The sequence below is a fragment of the Oncorhynchus masou genome, chromosome 17, assembly GCF_036934945.1.
Source record: "Oncorhynchus masou masou isolate Uvic2021 chromosome 17, UVic_Omas_1.1, whole genome shotgun sequence".
Classification (NCBI taxonomy): Eukaryota; Metazoa; Chordata; class Actinopteri; order Salmoniformes; family Salmonidae; genus Oncorhynchus; species Oncorhynchus masou.
Genome location: NC_088228.1, coordinates 818294 through 834599, shown reverse-complemented (window position 1 = coordinate 834599; position 16306 = coordinate 818294). Strand labels below are relative to the sequence as shown.

At 45.1% G+C, this 16306-nt stretch overlaps 1 pseudogene; it reads left to right on the top strand.

Annotated features, from left to right (window-relative positions):
- The first annotated feature begins 1351 nt into the window (after positions 1 to 1351).
- LOC135558298 (tripartite motif-containing protein 29-like) lies at positions 1352 to 15826 on the top strand (annotated as a pseudogene).
- The last annotated feature ends 480 nt before the right edge of the window (positions 15827 to 16306 follow it).

Sequence of the window (16306 nt, the reverse complement as noted above, 5' to 3'; positions counted from 1 at the left end):
GTGGAATAGAGTTCCATGTAGTCATGGCTCTATGTAGTACTGTGGAATAGAGTTCCATGTAGTCGTGGCTCTATGCAGTACTGTGGAATAGAGTTCCATGTAGTCATGGCTCTATGTAGTACTGTGGAATAGAGTTCCATGTAGTCGTGGCTCTATGCAGTACTGTGGAATAGAGTTCCATGTAGTCATGGCTCTATGTAGTACTGTGGAATAGAATTCCATGTAGTCATTGCTCTATGTAGTACTGTGGAATAGAGTTCCATGTAGTCATGGCTCTGTGTAGTACTGTGGAATAGAGTTCCATGTAGTCATGGCTCTATGTAGTACTGTGGAATAGAGTTCCATGTAGTCGTGGCTCTATGTAGTACTGTGGAATAGAGTTCCATGTAGTCATGGCTCTATGTAGTACTGTGGAATAGAGTTCCATGTAGTCGTGGCTCTATGTAGTACTGTGGAATAGAGTTCCATGTAGTCATGGCTCTATGTAGTACTGTGGAATAGAGTTCCATGTAGTCATGGCTCTATGTAGTACTGTGGAATAGAATTCCATGTAGTCATTGCTCTATGTAGTACTGTGGAATAGAGTTCCATGTAGTCATGGCTCTATGTAGTACTGTGGAATAGAGTTCCATGTAGTCATGGCTCTATGTAGTAGTGTGGAATAGAGTTCCATGTAGTCATGGCTCTATGTAGTACTGTACACCTCCCATAGACTGTTCTGGATTTGGGGACTGTGAAGAGACCTCTGGTGGCATGTCTTGTGGGGTATGTATGGGTGTCCGAGCTGTGTGCCAGTAGTTTAAACAGACAGCTCGATGCAGTCAACATGTCAATACCTCTCATAAATACAAGTAGTGATGAAGTCAATCTCTCCGCCACTTTGAGCCAGGAGAAATTGACATGCATATTATTAATATTAGCTCTCTGTGTATCCAAGGGCCAGCCGTGCTGCCCTGTTCTGAGCCAATTGCAAAAGTCTTTGTGTCTTGTCAAAGGACACCTGGATAGTTAATCAGATTGACTTCATAGCCTTCATTGGAAAGGTTATCAACCTGACTGCATTTGTGGAAAGAACTGCCAAATTGAAGATCATTTGTGGAAGCAGCGACAGAGTTTTTATTAAATTGATGTTTAGGGTTGGAAGAGATTTGGGGGGGGGTCTATTATAAGTTAGTAGGGCTCTTTTTTATTTTCTCAGAAGTACTGAGTTCGGTAGGATTAAGAAATGTGGAGTTGATGTTGTAACCCGGGATTGACCACACACTCCAGCACGGTAGGTGGCGACATGTACCTTTAACGTTGGTTTGCGGACCTTCGGCGTCTGCCTTCTACCGACGACATCCCCACAACCCACACCCTCCACTTCCTGTAAACAAAGCTCGTCTCTTTAACTCGCTGTTTGTGTTCACACAATGGCTCAAGCTGGACTCTTCCTCGACCAAGACCAATTCAACTGTTCCATATGTCTGGATGTGCTGAGGGATCCGGTGACCATCCCGTGTGGTCATAGCTACTGTTCGGTCTGTATTAAAGGCTACTGGGACCAGGACGATTTTCTAGGTTTTTACTGCTGTCCGCAGTGCCGCCAGAGCTTCAACCCGAGGCCTCTCCTGGGCAGAAACACCATGCTATCCGAGGTGGTGGACAAGTTCAAGAAGACAGGACTTCAAGCTGCTCCCCGGAACAGTGCTACGCCGGACCGGAGGACGTGGAATGTGACGTGTGCACCGGGAGGAAGAACCGAGCCGTTAAATCGTGTCTGGTGTGTCTGGCCTCTTACTGCGACACCCACCTCCTGCCTCACTACGAATCAGCTCCGTTTAAGAAACACAAGTTGGTCCAGGCCTCCAAGAAACTACAGGAGACGATCTGTCCGCATCACGACAAGCTGCTGGAGGTGTACTGTCGGACCGACCAACACTGTATATGTTACCTGTGTATGACGGCGGAGCATAAGGGCCATGACACGGTCCTGGTGGAGACTGAGATCCAGCAAAAACAGGTAGGATATCGGCACGGTCGTTCTCTGTTGATGATTAACTGCTCGTTGTCACCCAAGACAAAGTTATAGGATTGATCTCACCATAGAAGTAGAAATTAGAATATTTCTAATGGACATTAACCTTTTTTTGTTGTCGTGATAAAAGGTCAGACATTTTGGTCAACCATTGCCCTTATGAATAATGACTCTGTTCCAATACATTACACATGAAGCCTAAATCACACCGAGAGACGGGGTCGGGATTTGCGTGGAAGAGTAGAGTGTCAATTCACATACACTGCGTCGCACATGGCAATTTAGTTGTCATGTGAGTCCATAATAAACTGTTGTGTTTGTTATGTTCGCTATGTAGCCCTTATGCATTTGTTGTGTGCACCTTTTTGCTCAACTTCTGTCCTATGGGAGCCACCGTACCTGCCTGCTCGAAACAGTTATGATGTTAGTTCACAGGATGTGTGGGGACAGTTGTAACTAATACACATCAGAGCAGTTCATAAAGAGTTCAGCTCGTCTGGTTCTTTCTTCATAATAGTATTCTCTCTTGAAATCAGAGTTCGTGGAGTTTCCCAGACGTGTGTGTGTGTGTGTGTGTGTGTGTGTGTTTGTACACACTACCATTCAAAAGTGTGGGCTCACTTAGAAAATACCATGTTTTTGGAAGAAAAGCTATCCATTAAAATAACATCAAATGTTAATGGTCACATCCACATGATTAGCAGATGTTAATGCGAGTGTAGCGAAATGCTTGTGCTTCTAGTTCCGACAATGCAGTAATAATCAACGAGTAATCTAACCTAACAATTTCACAACAACTACCTTATACACACAAGTGTTAAAGAATTAATAAGAATATGTACATAGAAGTATATGGGTGAGAGATGGCCGTGCGGCAGAGTTTAGTAGGATGGAGGCTGTATGGATCTGTAACTACTACAGTGTAGTTTAGTAGGATGGAGGCTGTATGGATCTGTAACCGCTACAGTGTAGTTTAGTAGGATGGAGGCTGTATGGATCTGTAACTGCTCCAGTGTAGTTTAGTAGGATGGAGGCTGTATGGGTCTGTAACTACTACAGTGTAGTTTAGTAGGATGGAGGCTGTATGGATCTGTAACTACTACAGTGTAGTTTAGTAGGATGGAGGCTGTATGGGTCTGTAACTACTACAGTGTAGTTTAGTAGGATGGAGGCTGTATGGGTCTATAACTGCTACAGTTTAGTAGGATGGAGGCTGTGTGGATCTGTAACTACTACAGTGTAGTTTAGTAGGATGGAGGCTGTATGGATCTAACTGCTACAGTGTAGTTTAGTCGGATGGAGGCTGTGTGGATCTGTAACTACTACAGTGTAGTTTAGTAGGATGGAGGCTGTATGGATCTGTTACTGCTACAGTGTAGTTTAGTAGGATGGAGGCTGTATGGATCTGTAACTGCTACAGTGTAGTTTAGTAGGATGGAGGCTGTATGGATCTGTAACTACTACAGTGTAGTTTAGTAGGATGGAGGCTGTATGGGTCTATAACTGCTACAGTTTAGTAGGATGGAGGCTGTGTGGATCTGTAACTACTACAGTGTAGTTTAGTAGGATGGAGGCTGTGTGGATCTGTAACTACTACAGTGTAGTTTAGTAGGATGGAGGCTGTATTGATCTAACTGCTACAGTGTAGTTTAGTAGGATGGAGGCTGTATGGATCTGTAACTACTACATTGTAGTTTAGTAGGATGGAGGCTGTATGGGTCTGTAACCGCTACAGTGTAGTTTAGTAGGATGGAGGCTGTATGGATCTGTAACTACTACAGTGTAGTTTAGTAGGATGGAGGCTGTATGGATCTGTAACTGCTACAGTGTAGTTTAGTAGGATGGAGGCTGTATGAGTCTGTAACTGCTACAGTGTAGTTTAGTAGGATGGAGGCTGTATGGATCTGTAACTACTACAGTGTAGTTTAGTAGGATGGAGGCTGTATGGATCTGTAACTGCTACAGTGTAGTTTAGTAGGATGGAGGCTGTATGGGTCTAACTACTACAGTGTAGTTTAGCAGGATGGAGGTTGTATGGGTCTGTAACTACTACAGTGTAGTTTAGTAGGATGGAGGCTGTATGGATCTAACTACTACAGGGTAGTTTAGTAGGATGGAGGCTGTATGGATCTGTAACTGCTACAGTTTAGTAGGATGGAGGCTGTATGGATCTGTAACTGCTACAGTGTAGTTTAGTAGGATGGAGGCTGTATGGATCTGTAACTGCTACAGTGTAGTTTAGTAGGATGGAGGCTGTATGGATCTGTAACTACTACAGTGTAGGATGGAGGCTGTATGGGTCTATAACTGCTACAGTTTAGTAGGATGGAGGCTGTATGGATCTATAACTACTACAGTGTAGTTTAGTAGGATGGAGGCTGTATGGATCTGTAACTGCTACAGTGTAGTTTAGTAGGATGGAGGCTGTATGGGTCTGTAACTACTACAGTGTAGTTTAGTAGGATGGAGGCTGTATGGGTCTGTAACTACTACAGTGTAGTTTAGTAGGATGGAGGCTGTATGGGTCTAACTACTACAGTGTAGTTTAGTAGGATGTAGGCTGTATGGATCTGTAACTACTACAGTGTAGTTTAGTAGGATGTAGGCTGTATGGATCTGTAACTACTACAGTGTAGTTTAGTAGGATGGAGGCTGTATGGATCTGTAACTACTACAGTGTAGTTTAGTAGGATGGAGGCTGTATGGGTCTATAACTGCTACAGTTTAGTAGGATGGAGGCTGTGTGGATCTGTAACTACTACAGTGTAGTTTAGTAGGATGGAGGCTGTGTGGATCTGTAACTACTACAGTGTAGTTTAGTAGGATGGAGGCTGTATTGATCTAACTGCTACAGTGTAGTTTAGTAGGATGGAGGCTGTATGGATCTGTAACTACTACATTGTAGTTTAGTAGGATGGAGGCTGTATGGGTCTGTAACCGCTACAGTGTAGTTTAGTAGGATGGAGGCTGTATGGATCTGTAACTACTACAGTGTAGTTTAGTAGGATGGAGGCTGTATGGATCTGTAACTGCTACAGTGTAGTTTAGTAGGATGGAGGCTGTATGAGTCTGTAACTGCTACAGTGTAGTTTAGTAGGATGGAGGCTGTATGGATCTGTAACTACTACAGTGTAGTTTAGTAGGATGGAGGCTGTATGGATCTGTAACTGCTACAGTGTAGTTTAGTAGGATGGAGGCTGTATGGGTCTAACTACTACAGTGTAGTTTAGCAGGATGGAGGTTGTATGGGTCTGTAACTACTACAGTGTAGTTTAGTAGGATGGAGGCTGTATGGATCTAACTACTACAGGGTAGTTTAGTAGGATGGAGGCTGTATGGATCTGTAACTGCTACAGTTTAGTAGGATGGAGGCTGTATGGATCTGTAACTGCTACAGTGTAGTTTAGTAGGATGGAGGCTGTATGGATCTGTAACTGCTACAGTGTAGTTTAGTAGGATGGAGGCTGTATGGATCTGTAACTACTACAGTGTAGGATGGAGGCTGTATGGGTCTATAACTGCTACAGTTTAGTAGGATGGAGGCTGTATGGATCTATAACTACTACAGTGTAGTTTAGTAGGATGGAGGCTGTATGGATCTGTAACTGCTACAGTGTAGTTTAGTAGGATGGAGGCTGTATGGGTCTGTAACTACTACAGTGTAGTTTAGTAGGATGGAGGCTGTATGGGTCTGTAACTACTACAGTGTAGTTTAGTAGGATGGAGGCTGTATGGGTCTAACTACTACAGTGTAGTTTAGTAGGATGTAGGCTGTATAGATCTGTAACTACTACAGTGTAGTTTAGTAGGATGTAGGCTGTATGGATCTGTAACTACTACAGTGTAGTTTAGTAGGATGGAGGCTGTATGGATCTGTAACTACTACAGTGTAGTTTAGTAGGATGGAGGCTGTATGGGTCTATAACTGCTACAGTTTAGTAGGATGGAGGCTGTGTGGATCTGTAACTACTACAGTGTAGTTTAGTAGGATGGAGGCTGTGTGGATCTGTAACTACTACAGTGTAGTTTAGTAGGATGGAGGCTGTATTGATCTAACTGCTACAGTGTAGTTTAGTAGGATGGAGGCTGTATGGATCTGTAACTACTACATTGTAGTTTAGTAGGATGGAGGCTGTATGGGTCTGTAACCGCTACAGTGTAGTTTAGTAGGATGGAGGCTGTATGGATCTGTAACTACTACAGTGTAGTTTAGTAGGATGGAGGCTGTATGGATCTGTAACTGCTACAGTGTAGTTTAGTAGGATGGAGGCTGTATGAGTCTGTAACTGCTACAGTGTAGTTTAGTAGGATGGAGGCTGTATGGATCTGTAACTACTACAGTGTAGTTTAGTAGGATGGAGGCTGTATGGATCTGTAACTGCTACAGTGTAGTTTAGTAGGATGGAGGCTGTATGGGTCTAACTACTACAGTGTAGTTTAGCAGGATGGAGGTTGTATGGGTCTGTAACTACTACAGTGTAGTTTAGTAGGATGGAGGCTGTATGGATCTAACTACTACAGGGTAGTTTAGTAGGATGGAGGCTGTATGGATCTGTAACTGCTACAGTTTAGTAGGATGGAGGCTGTATGGATCTGTAACTGCTACAGTGTAGTTTAGTAGGATGGAGGCTGTATGGATCTGTAACTGCTACAGTGTAGTTTAGTAGGATGGAGGCTGTATGGATCTGTAACTACTACAGTGTAGGATGGAGGCTGTATGGGTCTATAACTGCTACAGTTTAGTAGGATGGAGGCTGTATGGATCTATAACTACTACAGTGTAGTTTAGTAGGATGGAGGCTGTATGGATCTGTAACTGCTACAGTGTAGTTTAGTAGGATGGAGGCTGTATGGGTCTGTAACTACTACAGTGTAGTTTAGTAGGATGGAGGCTGTATGGGTCTGTAACTACTACAGTGTAGTTTAGTAGGATGGAGGCTGTATGGGTCTAACTACTACAGTGTAGTTTAGTAGGATGTAGGCTGTATGGATCTGTAACTACTACAGTGTAGTTTAGTAGGATGTAGGCTGTATGGATCTGTAACTACTACAGTGTAGTTTAGTAGGATGGAGGCTGTATGGATCTGTAACTACTACAGTGTAGTTTAGTAGGATGGAGGCTGTATTGATCTAACTGCTACAGTGTAGTTTAGTAGGATGGAGGCTGTATGGATCTGTAACTACTACATTGTAGTTTAGTAGGATGGAGGCTGTATGGGTCTGTAACCGCTACAGTGTAGTTTAGTAGGATGGAGGCTGTATGGATCTGTAACTACTACAGTGTAGTTTAGTAGGATGGAGGCTGTATGGATCTGTAACTGCTACAGTGTAGTTTAGTAGGATGGAGGCTGTATGAGTCTGTAACTGCTACAGTGTAGTTTAGTAGGATGGAGGCTGTATGGATCTGTAACTACTACAGTGTAGTTTAGTAGGATGGAGGCTGTATGGATCTGTAACTGCTACAGTGTAGTTTAGTAGGATGGAGGCTGTATGGGTCTAACTACTACAGTGTAGTTTAGCAGGATGGAGGTTGTATGGGTCTGTAACTACTACAGTGTAGTTTAGTAGGATGGAGGCTGTATGGATCTAACTACTACAGGGTAGTTTAGTAGGATGGAGGCTGTATGGATCTGTAACTGCTACAGTGTAGTTTAGTAGGATGGAGGCTGTATGGATCTGTAACTGCTACAGTGTAGTTTAGTAGGATGGAGGCTGTATGGATCTGTAACTACTACAGTGTAGGGTGGAGGCTGTATGGGTCTATAACTGCTACAGTTTAGTAGGATGGAGGCTGTATGGATCTATAACTACTACAGTGTAGTTTAGTAGGATGGAGGCTGTATGGATCTGTAACTGCTACAGTGTAGTTTAGTAGGATGGAGGCTGTATGGGTATGTAACTACTACAGTGTAGTTTAGTAGGATGGAGGCTGTATGGGTCTGTAACTACTACAGTGTAGTTTAGTAGGATGGAGGCTGTATGATCTAACTGCTACAGTGTAGTTTAGTAGGATGGAGGCTGTATGGATCTGTAACTACTACAGTGTAGTTTAGTAGGATGGAGGCTGTATGGATCTAACTGCTACAGTGTAGTTTAGTAGGATGGAGGCTGTATGGATCTGTAACTGCTACAGTGTAGTTTAGTAGGATGGAGGCTGTATGGGTCTGTAACTACTACAGTGTAGTTTAGTAGGATGGAGGCTGTATGGATCTGTAACTACTACAGTGTAGTTTAGTAGGATGGAGGCTGTATGGGTCTGTTACTACTACAGTGTAGTTTAGTAGGATGGAGGCTGTATGGGTCTATAACTGCTACAGTTTAGTAGGATGGAGGCTGTATGGGTCTGTAACTACTACAGTGTAGTTTAGTAGGATGGAGGCTGTATGGATCTATAACTACTACAGTGTAGTTTAGTAGGATGGAGGCTGTATGGATCTGTAACTACTACAGTGTAGTTTAGTAGGATGGAGGCTGTATGGATCTGTAACTACTACAGTGTAGTTTAGTAGGATGGAGGCTGTATGGATCTGTAACTACTACAGTGTAGTTTAGTAGGATGGAGGCTGTATGGGTCTAACTGCTACAGTGTAGTTTAGTAGGATGGAGGCTGTATGGGTCTGTAACTACTACAGTGTAGTTTAGTAGGATGGAGGCTGTATGGATCTATAACTGCTACAGTTTAGTAGGATGGAGGCTGTATGGGTCTAACTGCTACAGTGTAGTTTAGTAGGATGGAGGCTGTATGGGTCTGTAACTACTACAGTGTCGTTTAGTAGGATGGAGGCTGTATGGGTCTATAACTGCTACAGTTTAGTAGGATGGAGGCTGTATGGGTCTGTAACTACTACAGTGTAGTTTAGTAGGATGGAGGCTGTATGGATCTATAACTACTACAGTGCAGTTTAGTAGGATGGAGGCTGTATGGATCTATAACTGCTACAGTGTAGTTTAGTAGGATGGAGGCTGTATGGATCTAACTGCTACAGTGTAGTTTAGTAGGATGGAGGCTGTATGGATCTAACTGCTACAGTGTAGTTTAGTAGGATGGAGGCTGTATGGATATGTAACTACTACAGTGTAGTTTAGTAGGATGGAGGCTGTATGGATATGTAACCGCTACAGTGTAGTTTAGTAGGATGGAGGCTGTATGGATATGTTACTACTACAGTGTAGTTTAGTAGGATGGAGGCTGTATTGATCTAACTGCTACAGTGTAGTTTAGTAGGATGGAGGCTGTATGGATCTAACTGCTACAGTGTAGTTTAGTAGGATGGAGGCTGTATGGATCTGTAACTACTACAGTGTAGTTTAGTAGGATGGAGGCTGTATGGATCTATAACTACTACAGTGTAGTTTAGTAGGATGGAGGCTGTATGGATCTATAACTACTACAGTGTAGTTTAGTAGGATGGAGGCTGTATGGATCTATAACTGCTACAGTGTAGTTTAGTAGGATGGAGGCTGTATGGATATGTAACTACTACAGTGTAGTTTAGTAGGATGGAGGCTGTATGGATATGTAACCGCTACAGTGTAGTTTAGTAGGATGGAGGCTGTATGGATATGTTACTACTACAGTGTAGTTTAGTAGGATGGAGGCTGTATGGATCTATAACTGCTACAGTGTAGTTTAGTAGGATGGAGGCTGTATGGATCTAACTGCTACAGTGTAGTTTAGTAGGATGGAGGCTGTATGGATCTAACTGCTACAGTGTAGTTTAGTAGGATGGAGGCTGTATGGATATGTAACTACTACAGTGTAGTTTAGTAGGATGGAGGCTGTATGGATCTGTAACCGCTACAGTGTAGTTTAGTAGGATGGAGGCTGTATGGATATGTTACTACTACAGTGTAGTTTAGTAGGATGGAGGCTGTATTGATCTAACTACTACAGTGTAGTTTAGTAGGATGGAGGCTGTATGGATCTAACTGCTACAGTGTAGTTTAGTAGGATGGAGGCTGTATGGATTTGTAACTACTACAGTGTAGTTTAGTAGGATGGAGGCTGTATGGATCTAACTGCTACAGTGTAGTTTAGTCGGATGGAGGCTGTATGGATCTGTAACTACTACAGTGTAGTTCAGTAGGATGGAGGCTGTATGGATCTGTAACTACTACAGTGTAGTTTAGTAGGATGGAGGCTCTGTAGCTGTATGGGTCTGTAACTACTACAGTGTAGTTTAGTAGGATGGAGGCTGTATGGATCTGTAACTACTACAGTGTAGTTTAGTAGGATGGAGGCTGTATGGGTCTGTAACTGCTACAGTGTAGTTTAGTAGGATGGAGGCTGTATGGATCTATAACTGCTACAGTGTAGTTTAGTAGGATGGAGGCTGTATGGATCTATAACTGCTACAGTGTAGTTTAGTAGGATGGAGGCTGTATGGATCTATAACTGCTACAGTGTAGTTTAGTAGGATGGAGGCTGTATGGGTCTGTAACTACTACAGTGTAGTTTAGTAGGATGGAGGCTGTATGGATCTAACTGCTACAGTGTAGTTTAGTCGGATGGAGGCTGTATGGATCTGTAACTACTACAGTGTAGTTCAGTAGGATGGAGGCTGTATGGATCTGTAACTACTACAGTGTAGTTTAGTAGGATGGAGGCTCTGTAGCTGTATGGGTCTGTAACTACTACAGTGTAGTTTAGTAGGATGGAGGCTGTATGGATCTGTAACTACTACAGTGTAGTTTAGTAGGATGGAGGCTGTATGGGTCTGTAACTGCTACAGTGTAGTTTAGTAGGATGGAGGCTGTATGGATCTATAACTGCTACAGTGTAGTTTAGTAGGATGGAGGCTGTATGGATCTATAACTGCTACAGTGTAGTTTAGTAGGATGGAGGCTGTATGGGTCTGTAACTACTACAGTGTAGTTTAGTAGGATGGAGGCTGTATGGATCTAACTGCTACAGTGTAGTGTAGTAGGATGGAGGCTGTATGGATCTGTAACTGCTACAGTGTAGTTTAGTAGGATGGAGGCTCCATAACGGTATGGATCTGTGACAGATGATTGTATCATCTTTTAGTTGAAGGTATCTTTTCTCGCTGATTAAAGATAAGGGCCATATGTTTCGAAAGCGATATTATGTGTGATTATTGTGTACGATTCTAAACGTTAAAACACAGGTTATTAGTTAACATGAGTCAGTCGTGGGTGAAGCTAATGGCTGAGAACGGCAGCGAGAAGGCAGAGTGTTGCCTAGAGCATTAGATAGCTAGGTTTACCAGTGCTGTGATGATATTGTGTAAAATAATGCATTTTGTGTCAGACCTTCACACGGTATGTTAAAGAGCTGAGAGATGATGGCGACATTTTTGTGAAGACAATGGCTATAATAGCATGATAGCATGATGCTATCATAATCAGCCCCAGACTACCCTTTAAAGTTATAGTTGACGTCAATGTCATGAAGCGATGTTAATGATCTGTCTGTCTGCCTGTCTCTCTGTCCGTCTGTACATTTCTCTTCAGAGCCAGCTCGGGGAGCTGAAGAGGAGGTCTCAGCAGAGGATCCAGGAGAGGGAGAAGGACGTGCAGGATCTGAGACAGGCCATCAGCTCTCTAACTGTGAGTATCTGTCTGTCTGACGATGGGAGAAGGACAGGCCATCAGCTCTCTAACTGTGAGTATCTGTCTGTCTGACGATGGGAGAAGGACAGGCCATCAGCTCTCTAACTGTGAGTATCTGTCTGTCTGACGATGGGAGAAGGACAGGCCATCAGCTCTCTAACTGTGAGTATCTGTCTGTCTATGGGACGATGGGAGAAGGACTTGCAGTTGCAGATTCTCCAATTGTGAGTAGCAATATGGGGAATGGACTGGGCCACACTAGTCCTGATACTAAACCTCTGTCTGTTTCTGTTAGTATTCATTGAACTTATTTGATCATTAAAATATGTAACACGGCTTCCGCCGTACACAATATTGCATTAGTACTTTCGATATATTCAGGACCTATATAGACATCTGCTGTGTGTCTGTGTCCCCCCCAGCGTTCAGCGCGGTCGGCCGTGGAGGACACTGAGAGGGTGTTTACAGAGCTGATCCGCTCCATGGAGCTGAAGAGGTTTGAGGTGAGGGAGTTGATCAAAGCCCAGGAGAAGACTGCTGTCAGCCAAGCTGAAGGACTGCTGGCCAAACTGGAGCAGGAGATGTCTGAGTTGAGGAGGAGAGATGCTGAGTTGGAGCAGCTTTCACACACTGAGGACCACATCTTCTTCCTACAGGTGACTGATGTAGAGTAGGTATCCATCTCTCCCGGCCAGGCTATGTCTCTCTCTCTCTCCCGGCCAGGCTATGTCTCTCTCTCTCTCCTGGCCAGGCTATGTCTCTCTCTCTCTCCTGGCCAGGCTATGTCTCTCTCTCTCCTGGCCAGGCTATGTCTCTCTCTCTCCTGGCCAGGCTATGTCTCTCTCTCTCTCCTGGCCAGGCTATGTCTCTCTCTCTCTCCTGGCCAGGCTATGTCTCTCTCTCTCTCTCCTGGCCAGGCTATGTCTCTCTCTCTCTCCTGGCCAGGCTATGTCTCTCTCTCTCTCCTGGCCAGGCTATGTCTCTCTCCTGGCCAGGCTATGTCTCTCTCTCTCTCCTAGCCAGGCTATGTCTCTCTCTCTCTCCTGGCCAGGCTATGTCTCTCTCTCTCTCCTAGTCAGGCTATGTCTCTCTCTGACCTGGCCAGGCTATGTCTCTCTGACCTGGCCAGGCTATGTCTCTCTCTCCTAGCCAGGCTATGTCTCTCTCTGACCTGGCCAGGCTATGTCTCTCTGACCTGGCCAGGCTATGTCTCTCTCTCCTAGCCAGGCTATGTCTCTCTCTGACCTGGCCAGGCTATGTCTCTCTGACCTGGCCAGGCTATGTCTCTCTGACCTGGCCAGGCTATGACTCTCTGACCTGGCCAGGCTATGTCTCTCTGATGTCTCTACCCCATCTGTCTCTGTGTTGTTGTAGAGCTGTCAGTCTCTGAGCTCCTCTCCTGTGATTGGAGGCCTGCCAGCTGTGACCTTCGACCCCAACTTCACCTTTAACATGGTGATGTCATCGGTAGCTGACTTCAGAGGGCTCCTGGAGGAGGTGTGTCAGGGGAGCTTCATCAGCATCTATGAGAAAGGTACATAACCATTTATCTCCTGAGAAAGGTACATAACCATTTATCTCCTGAGAGAGGTACAGAACCATTTATCTCCTGAGAGAGGTACAGAACCATTTATCTCCTGAGAGAGGTACAGAACCATTTATCTCCTGAGAGAGGTACAGAACCATTTATCTCCTGAGAGAGGTACAGAACCATTTATCTCCTGAGAGAGGTACAGAACCATTTATCTCCTGAGAGAGGTACAGAACCATTTATCTCCTGAGAGAGGTACAGAACCATTTATCTCCTGAGAGAGGTACAGAACCATTTATCTCCTGAGAGGTACAGAACCATTTATCTCCTGAAAGGTACAGAACCATTTATCTCCTGAGAGAGGTACAGAACCATTTATCTCCTGAGAGAGGTACAGAACCATTTATCTCCTGAGAGAGGTACAGAACCATTTATCTCCTGAGAGAGGTACAGAACCATTTATCTCCTGAGAGAGGTACAGAACCATTTATCTCCTGAGAGAGGTACAGAACCATTTATCTCCTGAGAGAGGTACAGAACCATTTATCTCCTGAGAACCTCTTCTTTACTCTTCTCTCAAGTTAAAAGTTAAAGAGGGACCTCCTTAAAATATGTATATAATTTAATATATATATTTTTTTCAGACACCACAACCATTTGATACTGAAAGTTAAACAAAAATAGTCAGCACCTGTCCTCAAAAGGCCTAATTTGATTTATTTATTCTTCTGAGAACTAGGCAGGATCCATACAGTACCTTGAGTAAATACAGCAGACTGTCTGTGTTCCTCCCCAGTCAGAGAGGTGTCTATCGTGGAGTCACCAGAACCCCCCAGCTGTTTCCAGACTGATCCAACAGCATGTGAGTTACTGTGCACCTCTAATCTCCCTCTACTCTACCTCCTATCTACCTCTACTCTACCTCTACTCTACCTCCTATCTACTTCTACTCTACCTCCTATCTCTACTCTACCTCCTATCTCTACTCTACCTTCTAATCTACTTCCTATATTCCTCTAATCTACCTCTAATCTACCTCTACATACCTCCTTTCCATAACACTTTCTCATCCATTGCAGTGCTTTTAAAAATGTATTTAGCCTTTGTTTAATTTAGGTCAATTGGTTCTGTGATACTGACACTGGGCCTAGGAGTTGTTTCTGGACGAGAGTCTGTTTGGGACCGGGCCGAGCAGTTGTTTGTGGGCATTGCCTATGTTCTGACCCGTTCTGTCTCCTCCTAACTAGTGGTGGCTCCTCCGCCAGCTCTGGCTGCAGTAGAGCAGAGCTCCAGCGGGGGGGGTCTCAACCCGTTCCTTAGCCCGGGAGCTGCAGTCCCCACATTCGGGGGCTTCGCGTTCTCACCCTTCGGTAAGTTGAAACCTAATAGTAGATAATGCTGAAACCAACTCTACAACTCTATTGGTCAAATCCAGTACTGGACGATGACAGTTGTGGGTTTTAGTCTGATGTGGAGCCTTGCTCTACCTGTTGTTTTGAGGGAGACCTGTTGGATCAACCTGAAAGGTGTAGGAGCTAGTTGTACTTTAACATGACTCAGCCATCCCCTACAGCAGTGTTGCTCAACTCCGGTCCCCCTTCCCACAGCCCAACTCCCCCTCAACAGCCCAACTCCCCCTCAACAGCCCAACTCCAGGACCCCTCAAAAGCCCAACTCCGGTCCCCCTCCCCCCCAACAGCCCAACTCCGGTCCCCCTCCCCCCAACAGCCCAAGCCTCCCCCACAACAGCCCAACTCCATTCCCCCACAACTCTGGTCCCCCTCAACAGCCCAACTCCGGTCCAACTCCGCCCCCCACAGCCCAACTCCGGTCCCGCTCAACTCCGGAACAGCCCAACTCCGGTCCCCCTCAACAGCCCAACTCCGGAACAGCCCAACTCCGGTCCCCCACAACAGCCCAACTCCGGTCCCCCTCAACAGCCCAACTCCGGTCCCCCTCAACAGCCCAACTCCGGTCCCCCCCCCAACAGCCCAACTCCGGTCCCCCTCAACAGCCCAACTCCGGTCCCCCTCAACAGCCCAACTCCGGAACAGCCCAACTCTGGTCCCCCACAACAGCCCAACTCCGGTCCCCCTCCCCCTCAACAGCCCAACTCCGGTCCCCCTCAACAGCCCAACTCCGGTCCCCCTCCCCCTCAACAGCCCAACTCCGGTCCCTCTCAACAGCCCAACTCCGGTCCCTCTCAACAGCCCAACCTCTGTCCCAGGTTGTATCTAGTTTTACAGTAAAGTGAAGACACAGAACTGTATAGTGACGTCCCAGGTCTTCCTAGAGTTGTGCTGACTCACTCTTCTGTCGTCTCAGGATCCAAGCTCTCCTCCTCCAACGGCTCCAGACAGAGGATGATGCAGCGGAAGTCACGCAGGAAGCTGTAACTCACGCAGGAAGCTGTAACTCAGGCAGAGAGAACGGTTTTGCAGAAGAGAGGATGCCCAAGCAGAGGTTGTGACTGTGGGAAGACCGGTTGGAGAGAACCAGATGGGACCTCTCTCTTGTCAGACATAATGTATTCACCTGATGAATCAGTACCTGTTGCTTTCAACAGTGATACAGTATCACTTTTTAAAGACATGATTTACAATTACGTTGTTTTTTCCCCCAGACATATTTAATTATAATAAATCAGTCTGTAATGAATGCTTTTAAGTGACACGATGAAATAAATACACAGATCTGCTTTTAAACTCGTCTGTCTTGCTTCTTCATTCTGGTGGTGTATTCATTAGTGGGACACTGTTGCTAAATGTTTACGTCTGTTTGCTTCCTAGTCCTATAGCTGGCATCACAACACAAACACAGGCCGAAGGAGGAAGTTCCTGAACAATGAGGGCAGTGTCCTGTCCCACACAGAATAAATCACTGAGCGTGGTACTGTCGTGTTAAATGCACTTTAACAAAAGTTGGAGCGATGTGTTCGGGTCAGCATGTAGTTGGAGAACAGGTTAGCGTGTAGTTGGAGAACAGGTTAGCATGTAGTTGGAGAACAGGTTAGCGTGTAGTTGGAGAACAGGTTAGCGTGTAGTTGGAGAACAGGTTAGCGTGTAGTTGGAGAACAGGTTAGCGTGTAGTTGGAGAACAGGTTAGCGTGTAGTTGGAGAACAGGTCAGCATGTAGTTGGAGAACAGGTCAGCATGTAGTTGGAGAACAGGTTAGCGTGTAGTTGG